We start from the raw sequence: 19,005 nt of genomic DNA, 5'->3' as shown, positions 1-19,005 counted from the left end.
TCCCCTTAAATCTCCTTTCTTTCTTCTCTTTCTTTTTTTTTCCGTCATTTAAATCCTCCCACCATCCTTTCTTTCTCTCACCCGTTTTTTCTCCCCCTCATCCTTATTCCTTTCGTTTTTTTGTGGTTGTGTTTTGATTTTTCTGTTTGTTGAGATTTAGATTTGAGATTCAGATTTAAATCTATTTTTTACAATTTTTATTTATAGATGTGTTTTGAACATGAGCTTAGTTCTTTGTTCTTATTTTAATAATTTATTTATAATATATATATATTTTTATGATAGTATTGTTAGTTTCTCTTTATAGTTGCTGATGGTAGTTAATTGTTACAGATTTTTTCAAATTTAAAAAAAATATCTTGAGAAAATATTGTTCCTAAAAAATTTTTTAGATCTAAAAATGATCCAAACTTATGTGGAGAAAAAAAATATATATTTTATTGTCTTGTAACATGTATGTATAGATTTTGAAATAAGAAACTCAGTTTTGTTTCTCTTTCTATCTTTTAAGATTTTTAGCATAGAATATTTATCTTTTTTGTATCAATGTAGAATTGATATTTATATGATCCTTATAAGTGTCGTTTGTCTTTTCTAATAATGAAATATAGTTATCTTTTAAAGAAAAAAAAAAAAAGAGGTGCCTGATGCTGTTGAAAGAATTACAAAATTTTCTTTCTTTAGTTTTAGTAAAAGTTGAATCACATAGGATGATAATGGGGCAAGGAAGTAGCTAGGTAAGGGTAGCTTTTATCCTATTCGATTCTATTTTATTCTACAATAACTTACATAAAATTCGTTTTTTTTTTTTACTTGCGGATAATAAAGAATTGAATCCTAACTCACTTCTATGGGTAGTCGTTCCGTCCTTACCAACTTTTATAATGATTAAAATTCAACATATAAAATTAAAATTTAAAATTTATATAATTATCATCGCATACATTATATAAATTAAAGTAAAAATTTAAAAATAATATAATATTATTAATTATTTTATATATATTACATATATTTATATATTGTATAAATTGAGGCGAGTATTATCTAAATTTGATCCGTTCTACTTTATCTAAAACTTCACTCTACTAAAAACTCGTTTTATATTAAAACGAATAATTATCTCTTTCGAACAGATAAAAACAAAATGAATACCCACAAATTTAAATAATATTATCGTCTCGTTTGAGTTTCTTTTTTAATGCTAATAAAAAAGAGCTAAAGAAAAATATTCTTTGTCATCAATCATCATGACATCTCTGGGCATTTTAATTCTTTAATTGCTTTTTTTTATCAATTTATGCCAGAAATATGTTGTAAATTCATTTGAAAATATATTAAAGACTACTGTCCATTATTATATAAATTAAAAATTATATTTATATTTTTTTGTGTATATTTTTTATATAAAAAATAAACTTTTATCTTCTTTTACTTCTTATCGATCACTTTAATATAAAAATAAATAATGTATACTTTTAATACTAAATGATGTATACAAAATTATCCAAAAAAAAAAAAAAACATTCCTCTTGTTTTATTTTATATATATAACGCATCTCTTTAGATATTAATCAATCCAAGCATGTAGCAGGCCGTTATATTATATAACACAACTCTCTACATATATTAATCAATTCAAGCATGTAGAATGAACATAATCTATATACATTTGTTTAATTAATTAACTTGAACTACCTTACTTAGCCAATCCTTTTTGGCCAAATGCATACTTTTGAATCTAACAACCCGTAAAGTAAGCATACAGCATTGCTTTTCAAATTAGGTTTTATTAAGAATAAAGAAATAGAGTACTATTAATCAATTGAATTTCAGATTTCAAACTAAACAAGCCACATTACTTTTAGACTTCAGTTCCCATTCATGCATAAATTATTTGGGTTGACTCCGTTAAAAGACAAATAGTAGCTGTGTCTGTATCTTTCAACCTTAATAATTGTTTCCAATGAAATTGGAGCCTTAGTAGTTGTAAATTTTGGACAAAGAACAAGCAGAACATCACTACTCAAAGACACTTTTTATAAAAATAATCTTTTACTCAATATAAAAATGTTTTATTTTCAATGAGTAATGATGTGATTATTCAATTTTAATGTCATATCTGGTAAAAAAAATATAGAAAATAGTATAATAGATCTACTAATAAAATAAATAAACAATATCTAATACTATACCATCAAAAAGAGGATATCAAGTAATTAAAAATCTAACGTCTCTCACCAAAAATCTTGAGGATTGAATTTTTTATAGTATTTTTGTTGTGATAGCAAGGGCTATTAGAGTCGTTTTACCTATTAACATAGGTGAAGGAAAAGAAAAATGAACAGAAAATTTAGACCTCATGACAAAAAGTAATGAAAATAAGAAGAGTGAAAAATAATACAGACAAAAGAGGATCAATTTTTAATTGAGAAATGATGTGAATGAAAGTTATAAACCAAAGAAAGGCATATGTTGACACCATGACTGGTATGACTCTTAATTTCTAATTTTAGAAATACTTCTTCTTCCTTCCTTCTAGCAATAACACCAATATTTTTGCCAATTGTGTGGCTTGGAAGTCGATGATGCTTTTGTTTCTTACCTGATTTTTCTTTTTTATTTGGTCATAAACTCTTGACTATACTTATTTCTTTTCTTGTGAGTATTATTTGAGTCTATGTATACTCTTGTTGCTGAATTTTTTTTAGTACTCACCAAATATACGTTAAGATACTGGTTTATCAGACTTTATACTTGTGAGATAATACTATTTGAAAAGTTTTTATAATTATTGTACTAGTGGGTGCTACATTTGGTGCTCTCGTCAACAGCAAAGCTGAAAATATAAGACTTAAGGACCTACTTGCAAAAATGGATACAGTGACTAGTGAACTTTTTCGCTTAATTGATGTTTTGAACCAAAAAGAACCTGTAATTAATGCCCGTTTTTCTCACTTGGAGGCAACAATTGATAATTTACAACAACCTAAGAACACAAACACTTTAGCTCATGGTGGTAAAAATCCTCAGGAATAGAATCATACACAAAAATTGGTGGTCCTATTCGTAGCATCCATGTTGAGTTTCCAAAGTTTGACAATTCTAATGTTCTTTATTGGTTATTTCATGCGGAGCAATTAATTGAGTTCTACCAAACCCCCAAAGATCAGAAGCTAAACTTGGCAGCATACATTTTGAGAAAGAGGTGGTCTCTTGGTTCCAAATAATGCACAAGATATACCCATTTCATTCTTGCAATTATTGGCTAGAGCTATTGAACCACAGTTTGGTCCCTCACCATTTGATTACCCAAGGTTTGATTTATTTAAACTCAAGTTGGATCTGTTCATTAACATTATATGAAATTTTTTGCTTTGGCAAATCATTCTTACGATTTGAGCCCAGATGCTATTTTGGATTGTTTTATTGGTGGATTAGAACCGAAAATTCGAAGAGAGGTGATAGCACAAGTCTTAGGTAATTTGATTCGTGCCAATTTTTTTGCCAAATTATATGTAGATAAAGTTGAGACCAAACCAAGAAACAACAATTGGTCAAATAAAAATTATACACAATCTCGATATACAACTCTCACCACTCAATCAAACACCACTCCTCTCACAAACCTCCCTCCTTTATTAAATTCACCAATTGCTAAGACACCCGTCAATCAAAAAAATCTTGCCATTAAGAAGATGTTCCCCGCAAAAGTACGTACAAAGGCATAGGGAGAATAGTCTTTGTTTCACATGTGATGAGAAATATAGCTTCAGCCATAAATGCCCGAATAAACAACTTTTACTCTTGCAAATTGAGGATGAAGTTGATGAAGAAGTGCGACTGGTATAGACTATTATAACTGAAGCTGCTGCTTTACCCATTGATTCCTTAACAGAAAATGTTCAACATCCTGAAGCGTACCAGCCTTACATTTCTATGAATGCATTTACATAGGAGTATAGGAGGGAAAACTATGAAGTTTGAAGGAACAATACATGGAATGAAGATACATATACTACTTGATAGTGGGAGTTTAAATTGCTTTATGATCCCACGAATTGTACAATTTCTTAAGTTACCAAGTTAGCATCAACCTACATTCCAAGTGATGGTGGGTAATAGCCATACCATAGCTATAAAGGGCTTCATAGCTAATGTGCTAGTGAAAATTCAGGAAAATGATCTTAATATTCATGTATTCTTGCTACCGGTGGCTTCATTTGATTTGGTGCTAGGTGTCTTTTGGCTCAAGTAATTAGGAACACATGCAGCAAACTATGTTCATATGTTATTTCATTACTATGACCAAGGGAACTTGGTTACTTTGAGAGGGTTGCAAACCTTCGAACTAATAACTACACAACACTACAACAATTATGCTTTTTTATGGGAGTTTTTTTGTGAGAATTTTAGAAACTTCCACAATATATTTGATTTCTAACAATTTAAAAAACTTCCGCAGATATAATTAATAAAGACTCCACTATTAGTTCGAAATTAAAAATAAAACTCCCCTGCTTCACCCCTGAAAAGAAGAACTCTCACTCAAACAGGGGGAGAGTGAGATCTGAGTGTTAGCAAAACAGAGATTCAGAGAGAAGACAAAGCTCGCCACCAAAACCCTAAGTTTGCCGCCGTAGCCATTGCCGCCTCTATCGCCACCGCAGTTCATCTCCTCTCCAGATCTAGTTGATCGCAACGTCAAAGCCTTCGCGTACTATTGTCTTGACCTAATTGCATCTTACATTTCATGCTATTCGAGTATTATGCTCTTCTCCAATTCCTCATTGATTTTTCTTCTTCTTTTGTAAACGAAAATTCGGACAGGTTATTCAATGTTCTTGTGCCTTTGATGCGTCTTAAATCGGTGAATAGTCTATAATTTATGTTATGTGCGTCTTCAATGTCGTGTTCTAAGGTTGGGGATGGAGAAGTTTTTATTTATTTACAGTAGATTATAACTGAAAATTAGAAATTGAAAGTTTATGATTTCTGCTTGCTCATTGAGATTTTGATCTGGTTCATGAAAGCTCAAGTTCTGGACTAGTTTTACTGAAGTATCTTAAACTTAAATGTGCCTAATTTTCTTTTCTCTTAGTATTTCAATGTTTATAATATTGAGTTGCATATTTGTAATTATGGCGAGATTCATTTTTGATTTAACATCACTTTACTAATCCTCGAACACTCTATATCATAACAGATCGAAGCTGTCAAGTTACAAATAGAATAGGAAAAAAACAAGTTAAGACTAAACTTGAGTCTATATATGATGATTCATGATCTTGAGGTATTACATTGATTTCGTCTTTCATTAATGACTTGATCTCGAATACTCTCAGTGAAGGATCATATTTTCACTCTTTCAAGGGTTTTTAATTTTGTTTACATGGTTTATGTATAATTTTTAATTGCTTCAAGTTATTTTGCAACTATATAGGCACTTCAAAATACAAAAACTTCTTTTGGAACAGAACAGACCACATGTTGCAATAGTCTCAGTATGCGAGGTTTGTTATAAGAACTTTTTTAGTTTTTTTTTTATTTAATTATCCTTTACATTTGGGATGTCTTTCTGCTTCATTTCAAATATATATATATATATATATATATATATATATATATATATATATATATATATATATATATATATATATAAGATTCCAAATGGTTTGTTTTATGATATACCAGATGAGCTTATCAAGGATGCTAAGTACATAGGATCCACAAATACTTCAATTTTTCTCTCATGTATGCATATTTTATTATATACTTATATATGTGAGTAACTTTTTGAACCTCTATTATATGCTATATTCAAATTCACTATTGACAAATTTACTATAAGTATTTGATCTAAAATAGTAATATATTTTTATGAAATTGATGTATTCATATGTTGTATTGAATGCTAAATGTGCTGCTGTTACTAAATTTATTCTTGTTGCTGTTTACAAGGCACCCAATGATCATCATGTTCTTCTTGAGGGAACCTTCCTCAAGCCTAACATGGTTACCCCTGGCTCTGATAGCCCAAAGGTAATAATCTTCAAGATGATTGTAAAAGACCAAAATGAACTTGCAAGAGTAATTAGTAATTACCACTTAGAATAGCAGTTTAAGGATCACTAGTTAGTTAGGGAGTTAGTTTGCTATAAATAAAGGAAAGAAGAGATTAGTTACATTCTTTTTAGTCTTGGCATTTGTTAGAGTCTTAAGAGTTAAATGTGTCTCTAACATTGTGCTTAAATAATTTGCTTGTGGTCCTAACTTAGTAACCTTCTGAGTTTAAAAAGTGAATATGAAAAAGCTTATTGTTCACCTACTTGACACTCTTACTATTTTTCTATGTTTGGGTTGAAGCTAGAAACTTGAAACAACGTGTTAAAGATATCCTTAGTTTTGTGGATATTATATATTACTAAATGAATGACCTTTATTTTGTTCTACGTGATTGCAATATTTGTAGAACACCTTGCACATATCCAGGCAAAAACATTACATTCCGTGTCAATGAAGGTTCTATACCCTTTTGGCTATCACTCTTGGCAGAGTGGGAGGATGGAGATGGAGACATCAGCTCCATGTATTTATAAGAAGTATGCATTTTGCTCTTCCTCTTTATATTTGTCTGCATAATCTTTACTGAATTACCAAATCTTCAATTGATATGAATATATAAGAAAGTGATGTGATTTTTATTAATGTGTTATATTGGTTTAACACATTTAATTTTCCATTATACTTTGCATCTGTTGTTTGAACAATGTTATGTGAAAATCGGTGCTAATTATTTAAACAATGTGCCAATTCTTAAACCACTACAAAAATTCTCAAGTTCATTATTTATTTATTTAACTTTTTTTCCTTTATTGCATGATATGGCCAATCTTTAGGTACTTATTTGGAGAGATTTTTCACGGAAAAGGTCTTGATTGGCAAGAGTTTGTCAAAATTTTAGGCTTACTAGTAATAAACTCAACAAAATGCTTCATAGAAAAAAATAATGCTGATAATGCTGCAACAACACTAATGGCTCATTTAGCTCCCAAAATAAATGTATTATTCTTTCTCTTTGACATATGTTTCTAGAATTCATTAGCTATATTATATGCATATGCTACATAGACTAATTCCTTGCCATTAATGAGTACGATTATATTATGTACAATTTTGAAGGTTCTAAGGGATGGACAGTGGCAAGAGCAAAATGCAGCCATAATTTAAAAGGGTGTAATGATGACCACTTGATCCTTGTTAATTTTCATACGAGAATTCTATTTAAGTATTGTATGAGTATTAGAAATGTGTTTTTTTTAAGTGCATATTTGCATTCAATGTTGATCATCCTTAGATTAAATAATTATGAAATGAAAGAGATTTATGATCTAATAGAAGGTTGTGAAATAGAAGAGTATTTTAGGAGGAATAATTATGAGGGGTTGAATTTTGGGGCATCGATAAAAAAATTTATTAAAGGTTTGTTAGGGCATTTGAAACTAACACATGTGACTAATTTTTTTAATTGAAAAATGAATTTTGTGGGGGTTTTAAACTACCACAAAAATAGTAAAAAATGCCACAATACATCAACCCAAAATCCCCCCACAAAACTCACAAAAACCGCCACTAAATGATGTCTTAGCGGTTTACCAACACTGCCACAAATAAGCTTGTGGCACCTCAAATTTTGGAGGTTTGTGAAACTATCACGATTCTTTTTGTGGGGGTTTGAAACCTCCACAAACTTAAAAAAAAACCACCACAAAATAATAAAAATTTTGTAGTGTAACTGTATCATTTCTGGAGGCTATGCATGACAAATGCAATTGAAGAAATGTATACATTGAAAGCTGCTCCAACTGTTGAGGACCCAAAACTTCTAAATTTTCCAGAGGAGATAGAACCAAAGATGCAATCATTATTGCAATGTTATAATTCTGTATTTACTAAGCCAACCAGACTTCCTCTGGAGAGAGCATTCAATCATCACATTTCATTGATTGATGGTTTAAAACCTGTCAAATCTAGACCATACAGACAACCACATAGCCAAAAAATACAGATAGAGATGATGGTAAAAGAAATGATGTAAGAAGGGATCATACAACCTAGTAATAGTCCTTTTGCATCACCAATTATTTTGGTAAAGAAAAAGAATGGGACATGGTGATTCTGTACAGATTACAGAATTTTGAATGCAATTACAGTGAAAGATAAGTTTCCTATGCCACCAGTCGATGAACTCCTCAATGAACTCCATGGCTCTAAATTCTTTTTGAAGTTGGATTTGAGATCTGGGTACCATCAAATTTTAGTGCAATCAGAAAATAGACATAAAATAGCTTTCAAGACTCACCAAGGGCTATATGAATGGCTGGTAATGCCATTTGGGTTAACAAATACGTCAGTAACCTTCTAAGCACTAATGAACTTAGTCTTCGATCAAGTTCTGCAAAAATTTGTGTAAGGTTTTTTATGATATATTAGTTTATAGCCCAATATGGATAGCTCACTTAGGACACTTAAAAATTGTGCTACAATTACTCAAAGAAAACCAATTGTTTGTCAAGTTGTCGAAATGTTCGTTTCGTACGAAGAGTATTGATTACCTTGGACATGTCGTATCTAGTAAGAGCATAGCCATGGATCAGAATAAAGTTCAAGCAGTGATGGAATGGCCAGTTCCTAACAATTTGAGGCAGTTGCGAGCCTTCCTGGGACTTACAAGATATTATAGAAGATTTATTTAGCAGTATGCTTCTTTTGTAGCTCCATTGACATATTTATTGAGGAAATACCATTTTAATTGGTCCAATGTAGCACAAGAAGCTTTTGACAGGTTAAAGAAAGCATTGTTCCAAAGGCCAGTGCTAGCATTACTAGATTTTTCATAGCACTTTGTGTTGGAAATTGATGCTTCTGGACTTGGTATAGAGGCTGTTCTAAGTCAAACGGGTCACCCAATTGCATATTTTTCAAAGAAACTGACTCCTTGCATGTAGAAACAAGGTCCTTATGTTCAAGAATTATTTATAGTTATAAAGGCACTAGAAAAGTTTAGAGATTACTTGATGGGACATAAATTTATAATTAAAATAGATCAACAAAGTTTAAAGCATTTATTAGACTAGTCACTCCAAACGCCAGAACAACAAGCTTGGTTACATAAATTCTTGGGCTATGATTTCAAAATAGAGTATAAGGCAAGAAAGGATAATATTCCTGCAAATGCATTGTCTCAAACTTGTTACATGGCATGGAGCTAACCAACGTGCCAGCTCTTTAAGGAGATTAAGAAGGCTCAAGGTGTAGAACAACTATTACAAGGAATTATTATGGGGAATGAAGATGCAAGGGACATGTCGGTGAGAGGAGGGATGGTATATAAGGGTGATAGATTGGTAGTTCCTACAAAATTTGAATTGATTCAGCAAATTTTATATGAATTTCATTCATTTCCAATTAGGGGTCGTGTGGGAATTAAGAGGACAACAACTCAAATTGCTAGCAGCTTTTATTGGGATCATATGATGCAAAATATTAAGAAATTTATAACAAATTGTCATATTTGTCAAAAGGTTAAGTCACTAAACACCTCTCCTGTTGGTTTATAACAACCATTGCCAATACCAGAGAAGGTGTGGAAAGACATAAGCTTGGACTTCATCACAAGTCTGCTGAATTCTTCAGGCTATACATTAATTCTTGTGGTAGTTGATAGACTATCAAAGTATGCTCACTTCATCCCTGTAAGAGAGAATTTTAATGCGAAACAAGTGGCTGGATTATTCTTCAATTAGGTAGTGAAGTTACATGGCATGCCCCAACTGATGGTCTCTGACAGAGACAAAATTTTTACCAGCAAACTATGGCAGCAATTGTTCAAGTTACAAGGGACAACCTTATCAATGTCTTCTGCATATCACCTACAATCCGATGGCCAAACATAAGCTGTCAATAAAATCTTAGAGATGTTTCTCATATGTTATACATATGAGAGCCCAAAGCACTGGTCCAAAGCTCTTACTTGGGCTGAGTTGTGGTATAGTTATGCTTACCAAACAAGTGTAGGCATGTCGCCGTTTGAAGCGGTTTATGGAAGAAAAACTCTGACTATTACCAAATATGCTATGAAGGCAATTGATTCACCATAAGTACAAGAGATGCTATCAGATAGAGACCACATTTTGCAACAATTGAAAACAAACTTGGATAAAGCTTAAAATAGAATGAAAATATTGGCAGATAAATAGAGAACCGATAAGAAGTTTGCAGAAGGAGAGTTTGTCTTGGTTAAGCTTCAACCTAATAAACTTTTAACACTCGGTGCAGTTGAGAAAAAAAATTAAAAATTGAGCCTAAGGTATTTTGGACTATTTCAGATTTTCAAAAGGGATGGAAAAGTTGCTTACAAAGTGAAACTACCACCAGGATCTAAAAAATATCCATTTTTTTATGTTTCCATGTTGAAGAAATTTCAGGGAGACCCTTCAGCCCAATATATTCGCTTACTAATTCTCTCCATAATGCAAGAGCTATTACTGCAACCAATTGCTATATTAGATAAGAGAATTGTTGGAAATGGTTCAAATGAGGTTATACAATTACTAATTTAATAGGAAAGCATGTCTGAATCTGAAGCCACATAGGAGAAGTATGATTGGCTGGCAACTCACTATCCTCAACTCAACCTTGAGGACAAGGTTATTTTCAAAGAGGGGAGTAATGTTCTGATACCAAGGGCTATTGGAGTCATTTTATCCATGGACATAGGTGAAAAAAAGAAAAATGGGCTGAAAATTCAAACTACGTGAAAAAAATGATAAAAATGAGAAGAGTGAAAAATGTTATAGACAAAAGAGAGTCCATTCTCAATTGAGGGATTATGTGATTGAAAGCTATAAGACAAAGAAGGAAACATGTTGACACCATTACTGGTATGACTCTTAATTCCTAATTTTGGGAATGCTTCTGCTTCCTTCCTTCTAGCAATAACGTCAATTTCTTTCCCAATTTCAGGTGTGGCTTGGAAGTTGATAGTACTTTTGCTTCTTACTTATTTTTTCCTTTCCATTTGGTCATAAACTCTTGGCTATACCTATCTTTTTTCTTGTGACTATTTTTTGGGTCTATGTACTCTTGTTGCTGGATTTTTTTTAGTACTCACCAAATATATGTTAAGATACTGGTTTATCAGACTTTATTCTTGTTAGTTAATATTATTTGAGAAGTTTTTATAATTATTCTACTAGTGGGTGCTACAATTTTCTTTTGACTAGAAGTTCATTTGTGATCTTCCATTCAATCATTTTTTTTTATTAAGTACCATTTTGATTCATGTGATTTGGAGTAAAAATTGAAATATTTTCTAATGTTTTTCTTATTCAAACTGGTTCTCAATGTTAAATTTTGTAACACCCTAATTATCCTAAGCCTTATCTCGCGTTGTAAAGCAAAAGTTAATCAAAGGTTACAACAATTCTAAGGCTTATACATATTATATACCGAAGAAGAAATATATTCTAGAAGCCCGATGATGGATACAACTCAAAAACAGGATTTGAAAAGCGCAAAACGTACTCACGAAGCTACAAAATTAACGCACAAGATATAGATATAATATAGCAAAATATCAGAGTATAATAGTATAAAGATCTAGCCACGACTCACGGAGTTTAAGCCGGCTAGCTATACACAGGCAATACATAATTCTGAAAGTTAAAATAACTTATACAAGTTTTTCCCTCAAAATAAGCCTCTAGGCAAAAAGTAAATACAAAAGATGAGAAAACTAAGCAAAATAATCAAAAGACTTCAAAATATATCCAGGATCCTCCGCTCTGTCACCATCGAAGCAACTCACCGAGGTGGGGGTTGCGACCTGCATTTGAAAACAACAACAGAATATGGTATGAGAATCGGAGGTTCTCAGTATGGTAACGGTGCCCAGTGATGTAAGATATAAGACCCCAGAAAACCAGAGGCAATCCTAGAACTTCATATCCATCACAAGATTCATCTTAAAGCATAACTAAAACAGTAAAGCGTAACTTAAAATCATAACATTATAAAAGGGTAATCTAACTTAGGAGATTTTCTAGTCTAACAGTTCTCCGTTGTCCCACAGCCTTCACCAACCTATCCTCAATGAGATCCCATTGCCAGCACCTTCCAAACCTCCTCAATCCCAGTAGAAAACACAATTAATATCAATGCAAGTAAAACACAAGTATAGGCATATATGGCAAGTAATTCAAGTAGGAAATTAGGCATGTTATACAATTAGACAAGCAATTACAAGTCGGCAAAGCAAACAATCAGATAGAAGATGCACATGATGAATGCCTGTCCTATTGGCTGTGATATCACATTGTCGGTTCAACTGCCAACCCGACACATCTCCATGGAGATGTCACTCTTCGGAATCATAATTTGGAACCCCCGAGATATGGTGCTCAGAACATTGTCCAGAATTTTGTGCCTGCACACCCTAGTGATCCGAAGGGATGCGAGCGAGATACTCTTGCCACGGACCTCATATCACAACGTAAGCGGGACAAACAACTGTCCTTACGCTGCCGCTACTACCTCGACAGGCAGGATCCAACCACCGTCCCATACGGGTGCATAACGTCTCAACAGTCTCAGTATGAAACAGTAATTCAGTGGACTTTAGAAAACATTTTTCAGTATATCATGGATCCATCATTCCATTTCGAGTCCTCAACTCATCTCAAACCACTATCAGTTCAACATTTCCATTCCGAACTCATTAGTTCATCATTTTCTCAATTCATATATCTTTCTCCCTTCTCACTCCACCAAACTCATCCTCAATACACCAGAAACCTAAGCCACCGTTCTCTAACTTTTCAAGGTATACCCTAATTAATTCTGCTACGACCTTTCCCATGTTTTGATACCCGAAAATAAGCCCAAGAGTCTTAAATAGATGTCATAGAAGTTTACAAGCTTATGGGGAAGGTGAAATAGTTATAAAAAAAGTTTTAGTTGAAAAATAGAGTATGTGCGTACGCACAGGGGTGTGCGTGCGCACTCCCAGGAGTATTTCAATATGTGTGCGTACGCACATGCGTAAAATTTCACCAAAATTCACAAATTTCTCTATTCCTTGAAAAATATAGCCAAAACCAAATCAAATCCTTCCAAACTCCAATTTACATAAAAATCTACCCTTTTGTGTCATAATTCACCCTTCATTCAAATTCTCCACCTATATTACCATATCATCAACCTCAACATCACATATATCATACTAAACCATTTTTCAATCCACACAATCATCCATCATCATCATATCATTAAGAATCATCATGATTAAACTCATTCAACCTCAATCTCACTCTCATCATTCTATCAACATTAACATCACAATTCATCAAAATAGCCAAAGCTCAGCAATTCATCATCCATCATATCTTAACAAATCAAACAACCAATACAATCCAATCCTATCCTATGGGTCACTAGCCTAAGTGTCCAGAAATATTATATATTACATAGAGAAAACCGAAACCATACCTTAGCCGATTCTCAATATGCCAAAAACCCAAAATTGAGTGCAATTTAAGCTTCCAACCACAATCCAAGCCACCAACCAACTCCAACAAGCATCAACAATCACTACAAAGCTCCAATCAATTGCCAACAATCACAATCTCAATCTATATACACATAATTTACAACAATTCAACCTAGGGTTCATCAAATCCACAAAACCACAAGAGATTTGAATTGCTCACCTTACCCAATATTGATTGAGTCCAAACCCAATAGGAATCAAAGGCTAGAGTGTACCTAAACACCCACAATCACAAAATTTCACTCAATACAAAACCCTAAAAATTCGAATTTTGGAAGGAATAACTGAGAGAGATTTCGAGATTTTCTTACTAGTTTCTTGAGTGGGTTTTGTAGAGCTCTTCGCGAGGATCGTGTGGCCACAAACGGTGCGGCGATCGGAGCTCTGTAGCTCAAGTTACAAGCGAAAGAAGTTGTAGGTGAATAGTGCTCTCTCTTCTCCTTTTCCTCTCAATGCAGCTGGTGTGTGTTGTGTTTATGAGAGTGTATGGGTTCATTAATTAGGTTATATATATTGGGCTTAGGTCCAACTTGGGTCCGGTCCAATTCGTTAGTATTTTTAGCCCATTTGGCCCAAATTGGGCCAAACCTTTGAAATTAACGCCCGGTTTTTTACTTTAAATATTTTTTCTAAGGTTTTCTAATGTTTTTAATTTTTCTCGCATAGTACCTGATAGACTTAAACCGGTTCAACCGGTTCGGCTGCCAGTTCGCGATTTTACTCAGTTTTTCACAGAAAATACATTTTAGAAAATACATTTTCTAACTCAGAAAAATCTACTGAGTCCAAAAATCATATTTAAATCCTCCAATTCTCGTTTTAAATTTTTTGAAACCTAATTTGGGCAATATTAATTATTTAAATAAACGATTAATTAGTCGCGGTTTTTACATTCTGCCCACCAAATAAGAAAATTTTCCCTCAAAATTTAGTGATTACCTGGGAATAACTCGGGATAATCCTTCCGCATCTCGGACTCCAACTCCCAAGTATGCTCTTCAACTCCTGCTCGCTTCCAAGCAACTTTAACCAACTGAACTTCTTTCACGTGTAACTTCTCCACATTAGTGTCATCAATTCTCATTGGTGTTACTTAAAATGTCAAGTTCTCCCTCAACTCGACAGATTCAGGCTCTAACACATGAGCCGCATCCGACGTGTACTTACAAAGTTGTGACATGTGGAATACGTCATGCAAGTTAGACAAGTGAGGCGGCAAAGCTACTTGATATGCCACCGGCCCGAATCGCCTCAGAATCTCAAACGGTTCAATGAACCTTGGATTCAACTTCTTTGTTTTGATTGCTCTTCTAATTCCAGTTGTCGGTGTAACCCTCAGAAATACATGCTCTCCTACTTGAAATTCTAATGGTTTCCTTCTCTGATCCGCATAACTTTTCTGTCGGCTCTGCACCATTAGAATTCTCTCCCGAATCTTCTTAATCTTCTCAGTAGTCTCTGCTACCAAATCAAGACCCAATACACTTGCTTCACTAGTCTCATACCAACAAAGTGGAGATTGGCATTTCCGTCCATACAAAGCCTTATACGGAGCCATCCCAATGCTCGTATGAAAGCTGTTGTTGTATGCAAACTCCACCAATGGCATGTAACGGTCCCAACTTCCAGGTTGATCCAAGACACACACACTCTTAGCATATCTTCCAAGGTCTGAATAATCCTTTCCGATTGGCCATCCGTTTGTGGATGATAGGAGGTGCTAAGACATAGCTTCGTACCGAAAGCCTTTTGGAAAGCTCCCCAAAACCTTGATGCGAATCGGGAATCATGGTCCGACATTATGCTTGATGGCACACCGTGCAACCTTACAATCTCCTTGGTGTACAATCTCGCTAACTCCTCCATAGAATAGTTTACTCGGATAGGCAGAAAATGAGCGGATTTGGTTAAGCGATCCACGATCACCCAAATCGCATCAAATTCCAACCTAGTCCTCGGTAAACCGGTCACAAAGTCCATTGCAATTCCTTCCCATTTCCACTGAGGAATCTCAAGTGGTTGTAGCATTCCCAACGGTTTTTTATGCTCTATCTTCACCTTCTAACAAGTCAAGCACTTAGACACAACCGTAGCTACATCACCTTTCATTCCAGGCCACCAGAACATCTTCTTTAAATCATAGTACATCTTAGTACTTTCTGGGTGAATAGAAAACTCACTGTTGTGAGCTTCCGACAACAAGTCTTGCCTCAAACTCCCAACATCCAGTATACAAATTCTCCCCATATATCTCCACAACCCTTCATCATCCTTAGTAAACTCTCCATGCCTCTTCTTGCCAACTGGTTGAAATAGTTGCTGAAGCTTTTTCTCATCTTGCTGAGCCCTCTGAATCTCTATTTTAAACTTACTTGAAACTTACAACTGATTCAAGCAAGCTCTTCCGGCAACTTCACCAATATCTAGCTTAAGATCCACAAACTTATCCACTAACTCCTCTTCCTTGATTCTCATCCAAGCTATTGTTAAAGACTTCTGACTCAACGCGTCCGCTACAACATTCGCCTTTCTAGGGTGATAACTTAGTTCAAAATCATAATCTTTTAGCTGCTCTATCCACCTCCTCTGACGCCTATTAAGCCCTTTCTGATCAAAGATGCACTTGAGACTCTTATGATCAAAAAAGACACTAAACCTCAGTCCGTACAAGTGGTGTCTCCAAATCTTCAATGCAAACACAGTCGCTGCTAATTCCAAGTCATGAGTTGGGTAATTTACCTCATACGGTCTCAGCTGACGTGATGCGTAAGCCACCACATTTCGGTGTTGTATCAACACGCAACCCAAACCCTTCAAGGAAGCATCATAGTATACTTCAAACGGTTCATGCGATTCCGCTAAGATTAAAACAGGCGCTGAAGTTAACTTTTGTTTCAACATCTGAAAACTTTTTTCACACTCCGACGTCCACACAAATGGCACCTCCTTCCTTGTCAACTTTGTCATCGGTAGTGCAATTCGGGAAAATCCTTCAATAAATCTCTGGTAATACCTGGCTAAGCCCAAAAAAATTCTGACTTCCGTCACTGTCGTTGGTCTTTCCCATTCCATCACCGCCTCTGGTAATACCTGACTATTCCTCCATTGCTTACCACATGACCTAGGAACTTTACTTCCTCCTTCTAGAACTCGCATGTGGACAACTTAGCATACAATTTCCGCTCCTTTAAGATTTGCAACACAATCCTCAAGTGTTCCTCGTGCTCCTTCACTGTCTTAGAATAAACTAAGATATCATCTATGAAAACCACCACGAATTTGTCAAAAAGGGACTAAATACTCAGTTCATGTAATCCATGAACACAGCATGTGCATTCGTTAACCCAAAGGACATCACTACAAACTCGTAGTGCCCAGAGTGCGTCCTAAATGCAGTTTTCTGAATATCCTACTCTTTCACCCTTATCTGATGGTAACTGGATGTTAAATCGATCTTGAAAAATACTCCAGCTGCTTACAATTGATCCATTAAGTCATCAATCCTAGGCAACGGATACTTGTTCTTCACAGTCACTTTGTTCAACTGTCGGTATTCCACACAAAGTCGCATTCCACCATCCTTCTTCTTCACCAATAAAACAAGTGCTCCCCATGGAGATACACTCAGTCGAATAAACCTCTTGTTCAGAAGCTCTTTGATGAGCGGATGATTTATACGCTTTTTGGCATTATTTTTAGATAGTTTTTAGTAGGATCTAGCTGCTTTTTAGTATATTTTTATTAGTTTTTAAGCAAAATTTACATTTCTAGACTTTACTATGAGTTTGTGTGTTTTTCTGTGATTTCAGATATTTTTTGGCTGAAATTGAGGGACCTGAGCAAAAATCTTATTCAGAGGCTGAAAAAGGATTGCTGATGTTGTTGGATTCTGACCTCCCTGCACTCGAAATGGATTTTTTTAAGATACAGAAACCCAAATGGCGCGCTCTCAATTTCTTTGGAAAGTAGACATCCAGGGCTTTCCAACAATGTGTGATAGTCCATACTTTGCTCGAGTTTTGATGATGCAAATTGGCGTTCAAACGCCAATTCCTTGTCCTATTCTGGTGTTAAACGCCAGAAACAAGTTACAAGCTAGAGTTAAACGCCCAAAACAGCCTGCAAACTGGCGTTTAACCCCAAGAGAAGTCTCTACACATGAAAGCTTTAATGCTCAATCCAAGCACACACCAAGTGGGCCCGGAAGTGGATTTCTGCATCATTTACTTATTTCTGTAAACCCTAATAACTAGTCTAGTATAAATAGGACTTTTTATTATTGTATTTTCATCTTGGATGCTGGGATCTTTGATTAGTTTTATGCTATCTTAGACATTGGGGGCTGGCCTCACGGCCATGCCTGGACCATTATTACTTATGTATTTTCAACGGTGGAGTTTCTACACACCATAGATTAAGGTGTGGAGCTCTGCTGTTCCTCGAGTATTAATGCAAAGTACTATTGTTCTTCTATTCAATTCATGCTTATTCTTATTCTAAGATATTCATTCGCACACAAGAACATGATGAATGTGATGATTATGTGACACTCATCACCATTCTCACTTATGAACGCGTGATTGACAACCACTTCCGTTCTATATGAAAACAAGCTTGAATATATATCTCTTGGGTTTCTAATCAATGATTCACATCGACTCCTCTCTGAAAATGGGGCATCTGAATCCGAGATTAGAATCTTCGTGGTATAGGTTAGAGTCCATTGGCAGCATTCTTGAGATCCGAAAAGTCTAAACCTTGTCTGTGGTATTCCGAGTAGGATCTGGAATGGGATGACTGTAATGAGCTTCAAACTCGCGACTGTAGGGCGTAGTGGCAGACGCAAAAGGATAGTAAATCCTATTCCTACACGATCGAGAACCAACATCTGATTTGCCATATGATATCTGTGCATGGTATTTTTCATCCGAGAGGAGAAATCTGACAGTTGATTAGCCGTACAGAAACCGTAGAGGACCATTTTCACTGAGAAGATGGGAAGTAGCCATTGACAACGGTGACACCCAACACACAGCTTGCCATAGAAAGGAGTATAAAGGATTGGATGAAGGCAATAGGAAAGCAGAGATTCAGAAGGAACAACGCATCTCCATACACTTATCTAAAATTCCCACCAATGAATTACATAAGTATCTCTATCTTTATATTTCTTTATCTTTTAATTATCAAAACTTTATAACCATTTGAATCCGCTTGACTGAGACTTACAAAATAACCATAGCTTGCTTCAAGTCGACAATCTCCGTGGGATCGACCCTTACTCACGCAAGGTTTATTACTTGGACGACCCAGTGCACTTGCTGGTTAGTTGTGCGAAGTTGTGAAAAAGAGTTGAGATTACAATTGAGCGTACCAAGTTGTTGGCGCCATTGAGA

At 34.7% G+C, this 19,005-nt stretch overlaps 1 long non-coding RNA gene across 3 annotated transcripts; it reads left to right on the top strand.

The window, feature by feature from the left end:
- Nucleotides 1-4,352: 4,352 nt before the first annotated feature.
- LOC130982530 (uncharacterized) lies at nt 4,353-7,525 on the top strand. 3 transcript variants are annotated; one of them, XR_009087179.1, is made up of 6 exons: nt 4,353-4,717; nt 5,207-5,293; nt 5,444-5,513; nt 5,962-6,042; nt 6,473-6,602; nt 6,900-7,165. It is a non-coding gene; the product is annotated as an uncharacterized LOC130982530 (long non-coding RNA). The 3 variants fall into 3 exon arrangements; XR_009087178.1 differs by lacking the exon at nt 6,900-7,165 and adding an exon at nt 7,183-7,525 and having other exon boundaries at nt 4,356-4,764; XR_009087177.1 differs by lacking the exon at nt 6,900-7,165 and adding an exon at nt 7,183-7,523 and having other exon boundaries at nt 4,359-4,717.
- Nucleotides 7,526-19,005: the final 11,480 nt, after the last annotated feature.

Source organism: Arachis stenosperma, chromosome 5, assembly GCF_014773155.1.
Source record: "Arachis stenosperma cultivar V10309 chromosome 5, arast.V10309.gnm1.PFL2, whole genome shotgun sequence".
NCBI lineage: Eukaryota > Viridiplantae > Streptophyta > Magnoliopsida > Fabales > Fabaceae > Arachis > Arachis stenosperma.
Note: the sequence above shows the minus strand (reverse complement) of the source record. Positions and strands in the feature narration are given on the sequence as shown.